The 13,707-nt window shown below is 39.5% G+C and overlaps 1 protein-coding gene across 4 annotated transcripts in view; it reads left to right on the top strand.

The window, feature by feature from the left end:
• LOC114686608 (zinc finger protein 54-like) overlaps positions 1-13,707 on the top strand; it is a 48,687-nt gene that overhangs the window by 26,413 nt on the left and 8,567 nt on the right. Inside the window, exons 1-2 of one of the 4 annotated variants that reach the window (XM_037202246.1) lie at positions 10,148-10,410; positions 12,967-13,052. The exons of the other annotated variants lie outside the window; for them this stretch is intronic. The gene's annotated coding sequence lies outside the window, so the exon portion shown is untranslated. Of the gene's footprint in view, positions 1-10,147; positions 10,411-12,966; positions 13,053-13,707 lie in introns of those variants that run through there. 4 annotated transcript variants of the gene reach the window in all.

Genomic DNA, 13,707 nt, shown 5'->3' with positions numbered 1-13,707 from the left:
ACGGGCTCCCACAGGTCCCCCTTTCTTAATATATAAAAAAATAACTTGTTCTTAAGAGTTCAGAGCAATCTCCATAGCTGTTACACCTCCTAGTATGGGAGTAGAGGATGATAAAGATGGCGTTTCTCTTTTGGATTAGGTCCAAGCTGACCACAGCAGTCTTTAGCTGCATCCAGCCCTTTGTAAACCAAAAACTCTTAATTGCAAACTTAAAGAATCCCTTATTTCATCATTACCAGTAACAAGTTAACATAAATATTGCTATCCATAGTTACAATTCTCTCAATCTTACATCTTTAACTCAATAAAATCATTTGAATTTTCTTGCTAACAGAACATAGGAAAAACTTCTGATGTATTCACATCAAACTTAAATATTTCCTTAACTCCACAAAACCAGGGTGAATTAATATCAATAGGTTAAACGTAATTCCTGCAAATATACATTCAACCTTAATTCACTCATAACTCCTCCTTTTCTTTACAATTTTTTAAATAAAAATCTCAAATCTAGTTAGAGGAACCCAAACTTACACAATTCCTATAAATCCATATTGAAATGCAGTATTCTCAGTCTAACCATTAACACTTTGAAAACTTTTAGCAAAACATCCAAAAGCAGTTTCTTTTTTTTTTTTTTTTTTTTTTTTTTTTTTTTTTTTTTTTTTTTTTTTTGGTTTTTTCGAACAGGTTTCTCTGTGTAGCTTTGCGCTTTCTGAGCTCACTTGGTAGCCAGGCTGGCCTCGAACTCACAAAGATTCGCCTGCCTCTGCCTCCCAAGTGCTGGGATTAAAGGCGTGCGCCACCACGCCCGGCTCAAAGCAGTTTCTTAGTAAAACTCTTTACACTTTAAAAGTAGTCTCTTAGTATACCCCATTTGCATTTCTTACTAACAAAACATGACATTGATCCAATCAAACAACAATTTTTTTTAAAATTAAATAGACTAAGGAATATTAACTCACCCCTTTCTTTATAATTTTTTTAAGCAAAATCTCAAGCCTAGTTAGAAGACCCAAACTTTTTTATTTAAACAGTTCCATTTGTAACACAAAACCAGTTCTATAAGTAATTCTATTTCTGCATAAACAGTTCCATAAAACAATTCATGAATCACCACTTAATAAAGCATATATGCATACACAAAATTGCATCTTGACTCTAGGTAGAAACAACAAATTCTTCATTTAAACAGTTCCATTTTTAACACATATAATTCCAGAAAACAGTTCCCAGGTCATTACTATAAGTAAATTGAAAATTATCCCATTGCAATGAAATCACTATAGTTCATTTCATTTCTTAAGTCCCAAAATTCAAATACATTCTGGTACTAGTCTTCCAAATATGAAGAAATCCATAACTAAAATCTTTTTGTAGTTTTATCTCATTATTTTAAGTTCAAACATTCAAAAAAATAAATTCTGGTATCCGGCTTTCACTTTCCAATATGAAGAGATGTTTTACAGCTAAAACTTCTTGCAGTTAACAATTTAGTTCAAACAAGCGTCTCTGCAACTTATTCTCAAGCCAGAGATCTTTTTAGGTATAGTAATATTTTAAACTGCACTGTTTATGTTAGCTCAGGTTTTTCTATGTTGCGTTGATTTTCCATGGATCTCAGGTGTGGATGCCTTGTGCTGGTTCTGATGTCTGCCATTCTTAGCTTCTTGGCAGCTTCTGGAGCTTTTGAAACCATTCAGACTGCCTACTTTGCAGTCTACTAGGACACTACCTTCTGTGTCTCAGGTTCTTTCACCATATACATTAAGCATAGATTCACACTCAATATTTATACTTTTTACAAACTCACATATAATATATTAACATCTACCTATTTATACTCCTGAAGGAAACTATAGAACTACTTTAGCAAATATATTTATTTATTTTCATCTTTTACAACTAGAATCTTTACTTATTTATTTCTTATATTTTTATTTAAACTTACATTTACAAATTCTTACTTAAACTTACATTTACAACTAGCATCTTTACTTTTTACAAGCTTATTACTTAAGACTACCTTAGATACTTCTTGCAAGCTTATATTCTAAAAGGAACTCTATAGATCTATTTTACAAACTTATATAGGGCTATCATTAGCATATATCTAACTTAGTAAATTCCTAAAGATTTCTTAACACAGAGATCTAACAAGACAGAATAACTTCTACAAACACAAACATATCCTCAACCCCATATTAACACAGGATCGGGGCCCTTCCATAATCCCAAGCAGAGATCTTTCCATTTCACTTGAGCAAAAGTCACTTGGATGCCACTGTGCCAAAAATCTATCTGCAGTAGACTGCTCAAGGACATCCATATTCAAAAAGTTCAGAACAAAAAGAGCATGATTTAATGCATTATGTGATGATTGAGGGTAAATTTCTTTCTTTTTTATTTTTATTTTTTGAAATTGTATTTTAAGACTGATACGAGCCCTTTCTACAATACCTTGTCCCTGAGGATTATAAGGAATACCTTTAAGTTTTATGTACGATTTCCCATTGGGTACAAAATTGTTGAAATGCCTTACTACTATATCCAGAACCATTATCAGTTTTAATAATTTTTGGTATTCCCATATATGAAAAACACTTCAAGCAGTGCATAAGTACATGTTTTGTAGCTTCCCAAGGTTGTGCACTAGCCATTAAAAATCCTGAATAAGTGTCAATGGTCACATGTACATATCTTAATTTGCCAAATTCTGCAATATGAGTAACATCCATTTGCCATAGATGATTGGGAAGAAGACCTCGAGGGTTTACCCCTAAGTGAGGGATAGGAAAATATTTTGGACATACCCCACATTGTTTAACTATTTGATGAACTGCTTCTTTGTTAAGATTGAATTGCTTTCTTAAAGTTTTGCTGTTTTGATGAAGAGCATGTGACTGTTGAACCATTTCCACTTGGGATAATGCTACTATCTTTGTTAACTTATCAGCCATGGCATTACCCTCAGCTAAAGGACCAGGAAGATTGGAGTGAGCTCTAATATTGCCCGCAAAGCATGGCAGTTTTCTTTTGTGAATAGTGTCTTGAATTTGTTGAAACATTTTGACTTGATTGTTGTTAGTTCCAATATTTTCACCAAAACTGTTACCATTCAAAGGAGCCAAGAACATAGATGTTCTTTCATGAAATATATCCTTCATTAGCTTACTTTGAGAAAAAGCATTTTCAGGATTTAGTGTTTCACTTCATTAGCTTTAATCCTTGATGTTATTGTTGTTAGCAGCTGTAATATTTGGCATTGATTTTTTTATAAGGAACTTTCAGGTGAAGCAACTACTTTTTAAGACAGATTTTCTGAAGTTTGTTTCCCATCTATAAAGCGGTCATTTAATTTTGGATGTCTGTTTCCTTGTCTCCTATTAGATTTGGAAAAGAATCATTCATTGCAGGTTGTTTGTTCAAAAGGCAAAGAACTTTTAATTTCACATAAGTTTCTTCAAATATAAGACAACGTTCAGTGTTTAAACTGCTTTCTCGTGCTTTCTTAAGGATTTTAAAGTGGCTTGTTTGCTCTTATAGCTTTTTGTCTAATCTGAGTTCTCAAGAGGTAAGATTAAGCTTTCTAGCATTGCTTTGAGAAGAAACTTCATTCTGAGCTGAAAAGTTTTTGGACAGTACCGCCATCTTTAGCTGAAATACTACATTTCCCAGAATTCACTTCTCTTCATCAGGTCACTGTTAAGAGCTAGCTTATGGACTCCATTTTCCATAGTTCTTTTTGGGTCTGGGAGTCAACCTCCAGTTCTCTTTTACTGGACTTGCTTTAGAAGTTTTTGCTTTTGTAACAAGAGATTTGAACCAAGAGTTTTAAGTTTTCAACTATGGCACATTGAGAGATTTCTATTTTCTCCTCAGCTGGCTTTAACAGGTGTTTCTCCTTCATTAGACACTGGCCCCGGATCAGAACTGCACCTGCCTCATTAGTGCTCATTGAGGTGGGCATTCCTGATAGCAACTTTCCTCGGGGCTTGTGTTTGCCTTAGCTAGTCAGTGAAACACAAATATATTTACAACAGAGCTTTTCCATAGCTCCTTCAGAGATTTTCTCCCACTGATCTTTATCTCATTTTGCTTGTCCTCCACCCACCCCCCAGATGCAGAGCTTCAGATATTTTGGGCTACTGTGTTCCTCTACTAGTTGCCTTTGGAGATAGTGTAAGGCTTTGATCCTTAATTACGTCATCAGCCTTCGATGGCTTCCCAGCCTAAAAAGAGGGTGAGCCCTCTGTGGGCTCTCTGTCCCCTCTCCTCTCCGCTCCTTCCTCCCGTCGGCTCCCCTCTCTCCCTCCCCCCTTTTGTGTCTCTCTGTCTCTGTTTCTCCCCCCCCCCATTAAAGCTCTAAAAAGTTAACCATGACTATGATTCTTTTAATCAGCACGCTGCTCCGACGGCATGGTCGCTGCGGGCGGCGACCAGCCACGAGGGGCAGCGCCGCGGCATAACGACCAGCCAGGAGGGGCAGCGCCATGGCATAACCAACAGATAGGGGCTTTTTTTCTCCCCCCAAATATGCCTCAAATTCTAGCAGCTTTTTCAGGTCATGCATTTTCTGGGGAGGATTATGTCCCTTTTCTGTTTCTTCAGTCTTTCTCCCAGACAGTTCCCAGTTTGGTCTAAATTTACTCCTTCTGCCCCAGGAACAGTTACTGAAGGTAGAAGCTTTTAGTCCTTCTGTTTTCAGGGACTGTGTGGTTTGCGTAAGACTGAAAACCAAGCTTCTGCTTTTTTAACAAGGATGGTTTTGCCATCGCTAAGCTGGCATTACAACAGGTGTTTTGCCTCATCAGGCAGTCACCTGACCCAGTCCCCCAGTGGGTTGTGTTTGTGTGGGTGCTCAAGGACAGAACTTATGCCAGAGGCAATCACCCCTTAGGGCTACACTCCCTCATCTCACTGGGAGTCAGTTGAAACAAAGCTTTTCTCAAAGAGATGCTTTCTCTGATAGAAAAGAAAGCTTTACTCCTGGATAGGTCTCCATTTTGCCCTGGCTGGGCTCTTTCCCCAGATAGCGTTCTTGACTGGGCAGACCAACTGCAGACGCAGTTTGGCTTTACTGTTTTCCCAGAAAGGTCCTTTCTCTGATAGGAAAGCTTTTCTCAGACTTCTTTTTGCAGCTGTCGACCTATCAACCTGGGACTTGTAGGAAAGTGGACAACTGTGCCGTTCCCACCGACTTTAGCTTTGTTTGTTCATTAGCAATCTTCCCCTGGGACCTGCACCGTCCTGCCTCAGCTTTGTGCTCCAGAAAGTTTACAACTGTAGGAACCCTAGTATCCCCAAAATGCATTTCAACTCAGAGATGCTGGCCAGTTGCCTCTGGGTTTTTGCTCAGAAGAGAGGATACAATGCTAACAGAGTTTGCATTTGGGAGGGGGGATATCTTGAAATGAAAGGAGCACCTTTTCATTCTGAAATGCTCACTCAGAAACAACAACAACAAAAAAAACCCTTGATGCCTCAGCTCAGTTGCAACTGAAAAGCTTGGCTTTTTTGCTTTTCTCAGGTAAAGTTTCCTGCTCTATTGGGCTATCTGTACCTCTTTACCCACTCTCCCAAGTGTTTCCCTCAGGGGACTTTGGCCCTCTTTTACTGGCTTGAAGAGAAGAGCTTAGAAGAGAGGTTTTTAGGAACTCCATGACTGCCTCATGCATTGTGTGAAACCTCAGTAACCCCCCCCCCCCACTCCATCCACTACAGACAAAGAGAAGCTTAAACCAGGATTCTTAAGTGTAGATAAGAACTTAGACGCCTTTTTCCAGGTGGCTTTATCAACTACAGAAACTTAAGAAAACACAGAGTAAGGATATACGACCATCTGGCAGAGACTAAGTGGTCATAAAACATCCCAAACTCCCCAAACCCCAGAGACAGCTCATAAAACTCCTAAACACAGTTGCTGATCAAATGAGAAATAAAGATAACATGAAAAACTACTGATGATAAAGAGAGATGGGGGGAGATGAATTATATGGTCTGTGCTTTTAAAAACTAGCCTCACAAAGAAAGGGCATGCTCCTTCCAACCTCCCTGCTGTGTGTGAGAGGTTTGGAACAAGCCCCCCTGCCGAGGCTTGTAAACTTCATTTGAATAAACCTTGCTTTTGCATTCTGTACCTGAAGTCTCCGGTGGCTTCTTTGGGGACTCGATCTGGGCATAACACATTGCAGGGAGGATTTTTAAAAGCTTGAAAAACAGAACTTAAAAAGGTTTTGCTGTCTTAAAAGATTGTTTTCCCTTAAAGCTAATCACAGGTGATTCCCATACTAATTGTAGTGCCAAGATCGTAACCCTCAGAAAGACCACCAAGGACGAGCATACCAGAATGCAAAAGCAAGGTTTATCTGTTACAAGTCATGACAGGGAACTCATCTCAAGCCATCTCAAGTGAGGCAGAGAAGAGTTACTCTTTCTTGGGGAAATTAGTTTTTATAGGCAAAACCCATAAAATTTCTTAGAGGGGAGGGGGTTAGTATGGATCCATCCTTGATTGGTCCAGTTTTTCTCGGGCCTGGACTTTATCTTATTCTAGCTTATCTGTTTGCCCTGTCAGGAGTTTTACAACTCCTCTCCAGGGTCTGGTCATGTTATCTCTGGAGAGAGGCATCTTGTGGTTAATTGGTTACCATCAGACATCCTGACTCTGTTCTTTTGTTCCTGGGGCTGGTGCCATCATTTCTGGTGACGTGAAACTGGCCTGGGTCTATCTATATTGAGATATCTTTGTCTAAGGCCCCCTTTTTGAGACAATAGAGTGAGGGTCTTGTTGTGCCTAGATCGTGTCCCCAAAGCTGCCACTGGAGACTTTAGGTACAGAATGCAAAAGTAAGGTGTTTTCTAAGTTTACAAGCCTCCAGGGAGGCTCTTCCAAATCTCTCACTCACAGCAGGGAGGTTGGAAGGAGCGCTCCCCTTTCTTTGTGAGGCTAGTTCTTAAAGGCACAGACCATATAATTTATTTTAACCTGCCTCCCTTTTTAGTCTTTTGGTTGAATATCCTGACTGTGTTTTCCAAAGTCCCTGTAGCAGATACAGCCACCTGGGGAAAAGGGGTCTAAGTTCTTATCTACACTTAGGAATCCTGGTTTAAGCTTCTCTTTGTCTGTAGGGGATAGAGTGGGGGGTTTTACTGAGGTATCACACTAATATCTTTAGGTGATTCTAATTTTTGTCCTTCTGAGAAAGAGAGAGTTCTTTTTTTTTTTTTTAATAAAGATTTATTTATTTATTATGTATATAGTGTTCTGTCTGCACACACCCCTGCAGGCCATAAGAGGGCACCAGATCTCACTACAGATGGTTGTGAGCCACCATGTGGTTGCTGGGAATTGAACTCAGGATCTTCGGAAGAACAAGCAGTGCTCTTAATCTCTGAGCCATCTCTCCAGCCCAAGAGAGAGTTCTGAAGGCTTTAGTTTTTAAGTTTAAGAGAGCTTTTAGTTTGAGAAAAAAAAAGATTAAGGCTTTTAAGAGAGTTCCCCCCCCCCAAATTTTCCAAGAAAAGCTTTTAGTTTAAGAGAAAGATTTTTTTTTTTCCAAGAGAGAAAGACCAACATTTCCCAAACTTCTGAACTTTAAACTTTTTGGCTTTTTACTCTGCCATTTTTGCCTCAGGGAGAAAACACTTTCTCCTGCTGCTTGGACTTAACATTTCAGCTGTTCCTAGGCCAAAAGCTTCCATAGGAAACTTTTTTCTTCACCATAAGCTCAAAGAAGAGCTTTTTTTTACTACCCATAAAGCTCAAAGAAAGATTTTTCTCCCAGTTTGTGTTCATAGCCCCCAAAGTCAGAAAATTGAAGAGTTTATCTGTCTAGTTGCTTTTAGTTATCTTAAATTTTTTCTACATGATCTTACATTTCTAAGTTTTTCCTACACTATATTACTACACTATGCCTTATACTTATTTTTCACAGATAGAAATTGAGAAAGGGATAGAAGATAGAAAATATTGACAGAAGAGAATTTTGTGCTGTAGGATAGGACATTGTTCCAGTGTATTTTCCCTTTTCCCTCGAGGATAAAACCCCTGCCCCTCAAAAATATACATATATATGTATATATGTGTATATTTTTCATAACACCGGGCATGCCCCCTTTTCACTGGCAGGGCTGACTCACAATTTCACCAAAAACTCTGTAATAAAACCATTATTTTCCTTTATCTTTAGTCCCTATTACTTTGTCTTTAGTCCCTGTTCATTTGTCTCTAGTCCCCCCTTTTTTGTCTTTAGTCCTTTTTTTCCCTTTAGCTCCTGTTCATGGTGTCTTTCTGTGGGGCATTTACCCACCAATCCCACAGTTCCCCAGAGTTTTCTTGAGTGCAAACAGCAGGAAATATTAGATAGAAGGATTTAGATTGTGGAGATAAACAGATAGAAAATACAGGATAGCATCAAGAGGGCCTGGAACCTATTCCAATGGGCCCTGACTGTCTCTGCCCCAGGGTATTTATAGAGATGTCAAGGGGTGGAACAAAAGACCTCCTCTTCCAGCACAGCCAAGTGCACACCATCTCAGACACCTGCACTCAGGCTTGTGGTCCTAATCATCCTCTGTGCGGACATGCTGGGTAAAGTCACGGAGAACCTGAAAACGAGCTCCTACAACTGATATTAAAGACCTCTATTCTACTGAATTGGAATCTCTAATTGAAACATATATGAGTTTCCAGATGCACTTACTATATTAAATTTAAATATCATGAAATAAATATGTAAACACAAGTAGCCCTGAGACTGAAGCAGTAATAAAATGCCCCCCCCATGCAACCCAATGACCTGATTGACAGGATTTTATCAAAACTTCAAAGAAGAACAGCAAATCTACATAAATACTTGAAACAAAAAGGAAGGTTTCCTGATATTAAACCAGGTACTGATACAACCTAAGAGAAATTAAAGACTGACTTGCTTATTTACAAAATTTTTATTATTGTCTCTCATTTCTCACACATACACACACAAATACACATATGATGCAGATGTGTGTATGTGTGAGTGTGCTTCAAATACTGTCCATTTTCACTTCCTACCTCTCTATTATCTTGGTTCACAATTCCAACAAATCTCTGTTGTGTTTATCTCCATTCATTTTGCTTGGGACCCAGTGAGATTAACCAGGGCCAATGTGAGACTGTGGGTTTGGAGCTATGTGTTGGAGCCTGGTGGGCTCAGCAGAGGACTACAATCCAGGGCATATCCTACAATCCATCCATAGCCAACATTTGAGAGGTAAAGGGTGGGCCCTGTGAGCCTTTTCCTTTCCTAGACTGATTGTGGTCTAGAGTGAGGTCCATGCAGGTCAGTACAGCAGCTGTTGGTTACTGATTATAACAGCTGTATGGAGTCTAGAGCACAGCATGTCTTAGCCCTTCCTTCTCTCTCCCTTATTCTCTTTTCTCTTCCTCTTCCTCAGTGTTCCCAGAGCCATAGAAGGGATGCTGTAACTGATGTTTTTAGGGCTGGAACTGCATATCTTACTCATTTTCTGCATCTGGGACAGCAAAGGTCTCTGCATTCACCACTGCATTTAAAAATTTCCCCTATAGTTTATGTAAATGTACCTTTAGCATTAGTCTAAAAAGAAGTTGTCTGAGTTAGTAAAATAACAAGGCCACCGTCTAGTGGTGACAGCTGTACAGCTAGGCGTGAACTCAGTCCACTGACTTCTGGAGACACCATTTCTATTCATATTCAAAGTTCCTGAAACGTCTCTCCCCAAGGCACAGTTGCAGAATTTTGTTTTTACTTGTTAGCTATGGGACGCTGGTATCTGTTTGGTGTAAGTTGTAGCCCAGAAGTCAAGTAATCGAGTTGAGGTTAGGCTGTCTGTGTTTTATCTGAAGGTTTCAGAACTCACTGTAGGGGTCAGATACCGGGGTGCAGCGTCCTCCTAGGTGCAGTTCTGGTCCAGGCTGGCAGCGAGCATGTGGGGAGGCTGTGCAGAGCGGGTGCAGGGCAGCCTGACAGCTGGAGCTGTGTGGAAGGCAGCCTGAGACCGAGTGGGAGGGACGGGTCTAGAAGGGCGGGGACACTCACCCGGAAACAGCCGCTGAGAGGATGTGGCGCATTGGCTGGGAGTAGAGAAGAGTGGAACGTGGGCGGGGTTAAAGAGGTGACGTAAACGGAAGCTAGGGCACAAAGTGAGCGCGGGGAAGTCGGAGAGTAACCGAGGTCAGCAGTGAAATTGCGGGTTCTCTGTCATTGCTCAGGGCCTGCACGGTGGGGAATCTCATGGTGCAGACCTGGGTGCGGAGGACACGGCGGGGTGTCGCGGGGACGCGAAATCTCCCCGGAGCCGCAGTCGCCGCGCGGGGCGGCCTGGGAAAGTCACCAGTCAGCAGCGCAGTGGCGGGAACCGCAGCCCGGCGGCCCTGGAACCTCCCAGGTCAGAGGAGCTGCGGGGCTGGGACACGGGAGGGGAGGGACCAGGGATGCGAGCAGTTTCTCTGATGCTCATAAGGAAGCCGGCTCTGAAGTTCTGCTGTGGATGTCTTTCCCTTGGTGTATTTAGGTCATATGGAATAAGCCTGGTTTTTTTTTTTTTCAATTGATCTTCTGGTTGCCAAAACATTCTTGTAAGAATAACCTAATCGAATATTTGAATTTATCTGTTGAGATTTGCAAGCACGATTGTCTTTGCTACGGTGGAAATGACAAAGCTCTTGAAATTTACAAACATCCATACAAACTTCCGTGTTATATCGCCTCCCTTTTATATATATATATATATATATATATATATATATATATATATATATATATATATATATATATATATATTATATATATTATATTATATATATTATATTTATATTATATATTATATATATTTTATATATATATAAGTTAAGCCACTTCCCAGAGAGTGGCGTATTTACCTGGAGACTTGGATTCTCTAAGGGCTTTTAGAGTATAGTCATGAAAGGAACGCCTGCAAATTTCACTGAATCTGAATATATATATATATACATATATATATATATATTCAGATATATATATATATTCAGATATATATATATATATCACAGTTTACTTGCAAACATTAACTTTTAAAAGTAAATTTCTGTCCACCGTTACTTTTCTTTCTGAGACATGTGCACACTGGGATGTAAATACAGCGTTCTGAAAAGTGTCTTTGCCAGGCCTGGTGGCACAGGCCTTTAATCCCAACACTCAGAAGGCAGAGGCAGCTGGATCACAATCAGTTGGAAGCTGTAAGGTGTACATAGTGACTTCAAGGACAGCCAGAACTACACAGAAAAACTCTGTTTCGAAAATGGAAAATAAATTAATTAATTTAAATAATAATGAATGCATTATAGTACAGAATGATAATAAAAAGCATCCTTTTAATAATAATAATAATAATAATAATAATAATAACTCACCCATATCAAAGAAATGTTTTCAATAGTTTTTTTTTCTCCTTGGTCCAAGAAAGCATTCTGTCCATGGACGCATGACCAATTTTTTTTTTTTTTTTTTGGTTCTGGTGTTTACTGTGTTTGGGACTTTAATTAACAGTGTTGCTCTGTCTGGCCCCAAACTCATCATGTAGACCAGGCTAGATTGGAAAACAAAGAGTTCCACTCACCTGTTTCTCCCAAGTGCTAGGATTAAATGTGTGCACCAACAGGATGATTCAAACTGTTGTTTTTTATTTTGTGGTCTGTTGACAGCCAGTGATGTGGCTTTTGACTACTCCCAAGTAGAGTGGCAATGCCTGGACCCTGCCCTGAGGGCTTTGTGCTGGGACTATGTGTTGTAGGAATTTAGCAGAGTCACTGTTTCTTGGATAAACATTAAATTGAACAACCATTTTTTTTTTTTTTGGAAGTACTTTGACCTTGAAGAATCCTTGTGGAAACAGTGAATGCATCCTGTGATTTAATGAATTGTTTTGCTGAAAGGGCTCTGTAGCCATCCCAAGACTTTGGTCACAAGATGCCACAGGCACACCTGAGGCTTTTGTATTGTTGTGTATTGCAAAGGATACATAATAAAGGACTAAAGTCATGGGGGCATGTGATGTTTTCCTTTAGTAAGACATATAAATGAGATAAGGAAGCTTGGTTTGAGGAAATACTTTGTGTAACTTTCAATAAATACACCTTTGTATGGGTGTTCTGGATTCAGTTAATCAAAGTTTGGACCTTCTTAATGTCACATAGACCTTAAAATTTCATCTTGGAGTGCCCTCTTTCTTCAGCCAACCCCAGCTACACTCTACACCCTGACATTGCAGAATTACAGCAGTACACCTGGGCAGTGGTGGTGCATGACTCCTATCGAAGCACATGGGACGAAGAGGCAAGAGGATCTCTGTGAGTTAAAGTCCCGCCTGGTCCAGGACCAGGAGCTAGTTCCAGGACAGCTAGGGCTGATACACAAAGAAACCCTGTCTTAAAAAACATAAACAACAACAACATTAACAAAAAAGAAAAAGGAAAATTGCAGCAGTATAATTTTTTTGACTGAGAATTGTTTGCTTATTGTCTCCCTTTCTCCTCCTCAGTATTTGTTGACAAACTAATCTGCAAGTATATGAGTTGTGTGTGAATGAGTCTCAATCACACAGAATAAAGTGAATTTCACAAAGGAAAAAAGAGAGAAATGTTCTCTCTTCTTCGTGTGTGTCTTTTTGGGAATGTAAGGCTTCATTATTATTGATCCATGATCAATTCAGAACCTCACTAATGTACAATGTTCTCTTCCCAATCATTCAGTTCCATTTCTGCCCCTGAGTTTTGATTGAGCTCTGATTGGAAGTGGGATTCAAGTTACAATAACTAAAATGCTTTCTAAATATTTTCAGTGTTCTGATCCTGCAGGAGTTGGGAAATCATTTGTATAATTCTGTATTTACTTCTCTCTTTTCTCCTGAGCACAGTCCTATGTTAGACATTCAGGTTATTCCTCAAATTTTGTTTCCCATGTGCAGGGCTAAATGATCACCCAGACCTGCTCACCTGTGCAGCAGAACAAAGTGACCTGGAAGGAGAGAGGAGGCAGGAGCTAAGGGTCCAGGTATGGTGGAGACATTGGTGAAGGAGTGGAAAGGGGATCAAGTGAATGTGGAAGTGGGACATGAAATCAGTTTTGCCACATTCTGTTTCACTAGAAATAATTCTGGAGACTTCCACTGAGAAAAAAATCTCCTCAGGAATTATCCTAATGTAGTCATGAGAAGGCTTTCTTCAGAAGAATTGATAATGGAGTCAAATAAATTTTATTTGACTATGTATGTGAGTGATGCTGTCCATATTCACATCAGAGATCATGTTTTCATACCATTATTAAATAATTTTCATTCATTGTTTTAATGTATTATAAAAAAATGATGAAAATTAATACCTCTAGGTTTATTTATTGTATTCAGAGTTTTTGAGCTTTGATATTCTAGCACATTCTCTACTTTTTAGTGTTTTTGTCTCCGTTACTGAAAATAATGCCAACAGAGTTTTGATAAGAATCAGGAACTGTATTTACACCCTACTTCACTGCATCTGTACTGCCTCCTCTTGCCTCCCATTGCCTGTTGGAAATTAGGGTAAATATTTACAGTGCTCTAGGAGTTATGTTGATTCAGTAAAGTACTGGTTGTAGGTTCTCCTCCAGGATCCATGCCTTTACTAGCCCTGGGGAAACAGGCTAGGTTTCCAGTACCAGGCACATTTTCCCT

The sequence above is a fragment of the Peromyscus leucopus genome, chromosome 1 (genome assembly GCF_004664715.2).
Source record: "Peromyscus leucopus breed LL Stock chromosome 1, UCI_PerLeu_2.1, whole genome shotgun sequence".
Lineage (NCBI taxonomy): Eukaryota > Metazoa > Chordata > Mammalia > Rodentia > Cricetidae > Peromyscus > Peromyscus leucopus.
The sequence above is the reverse complement of the archived record's forward strand: the minus strand, read 5'-3'. Positions and strand labels throughout refer to the sequence as shown.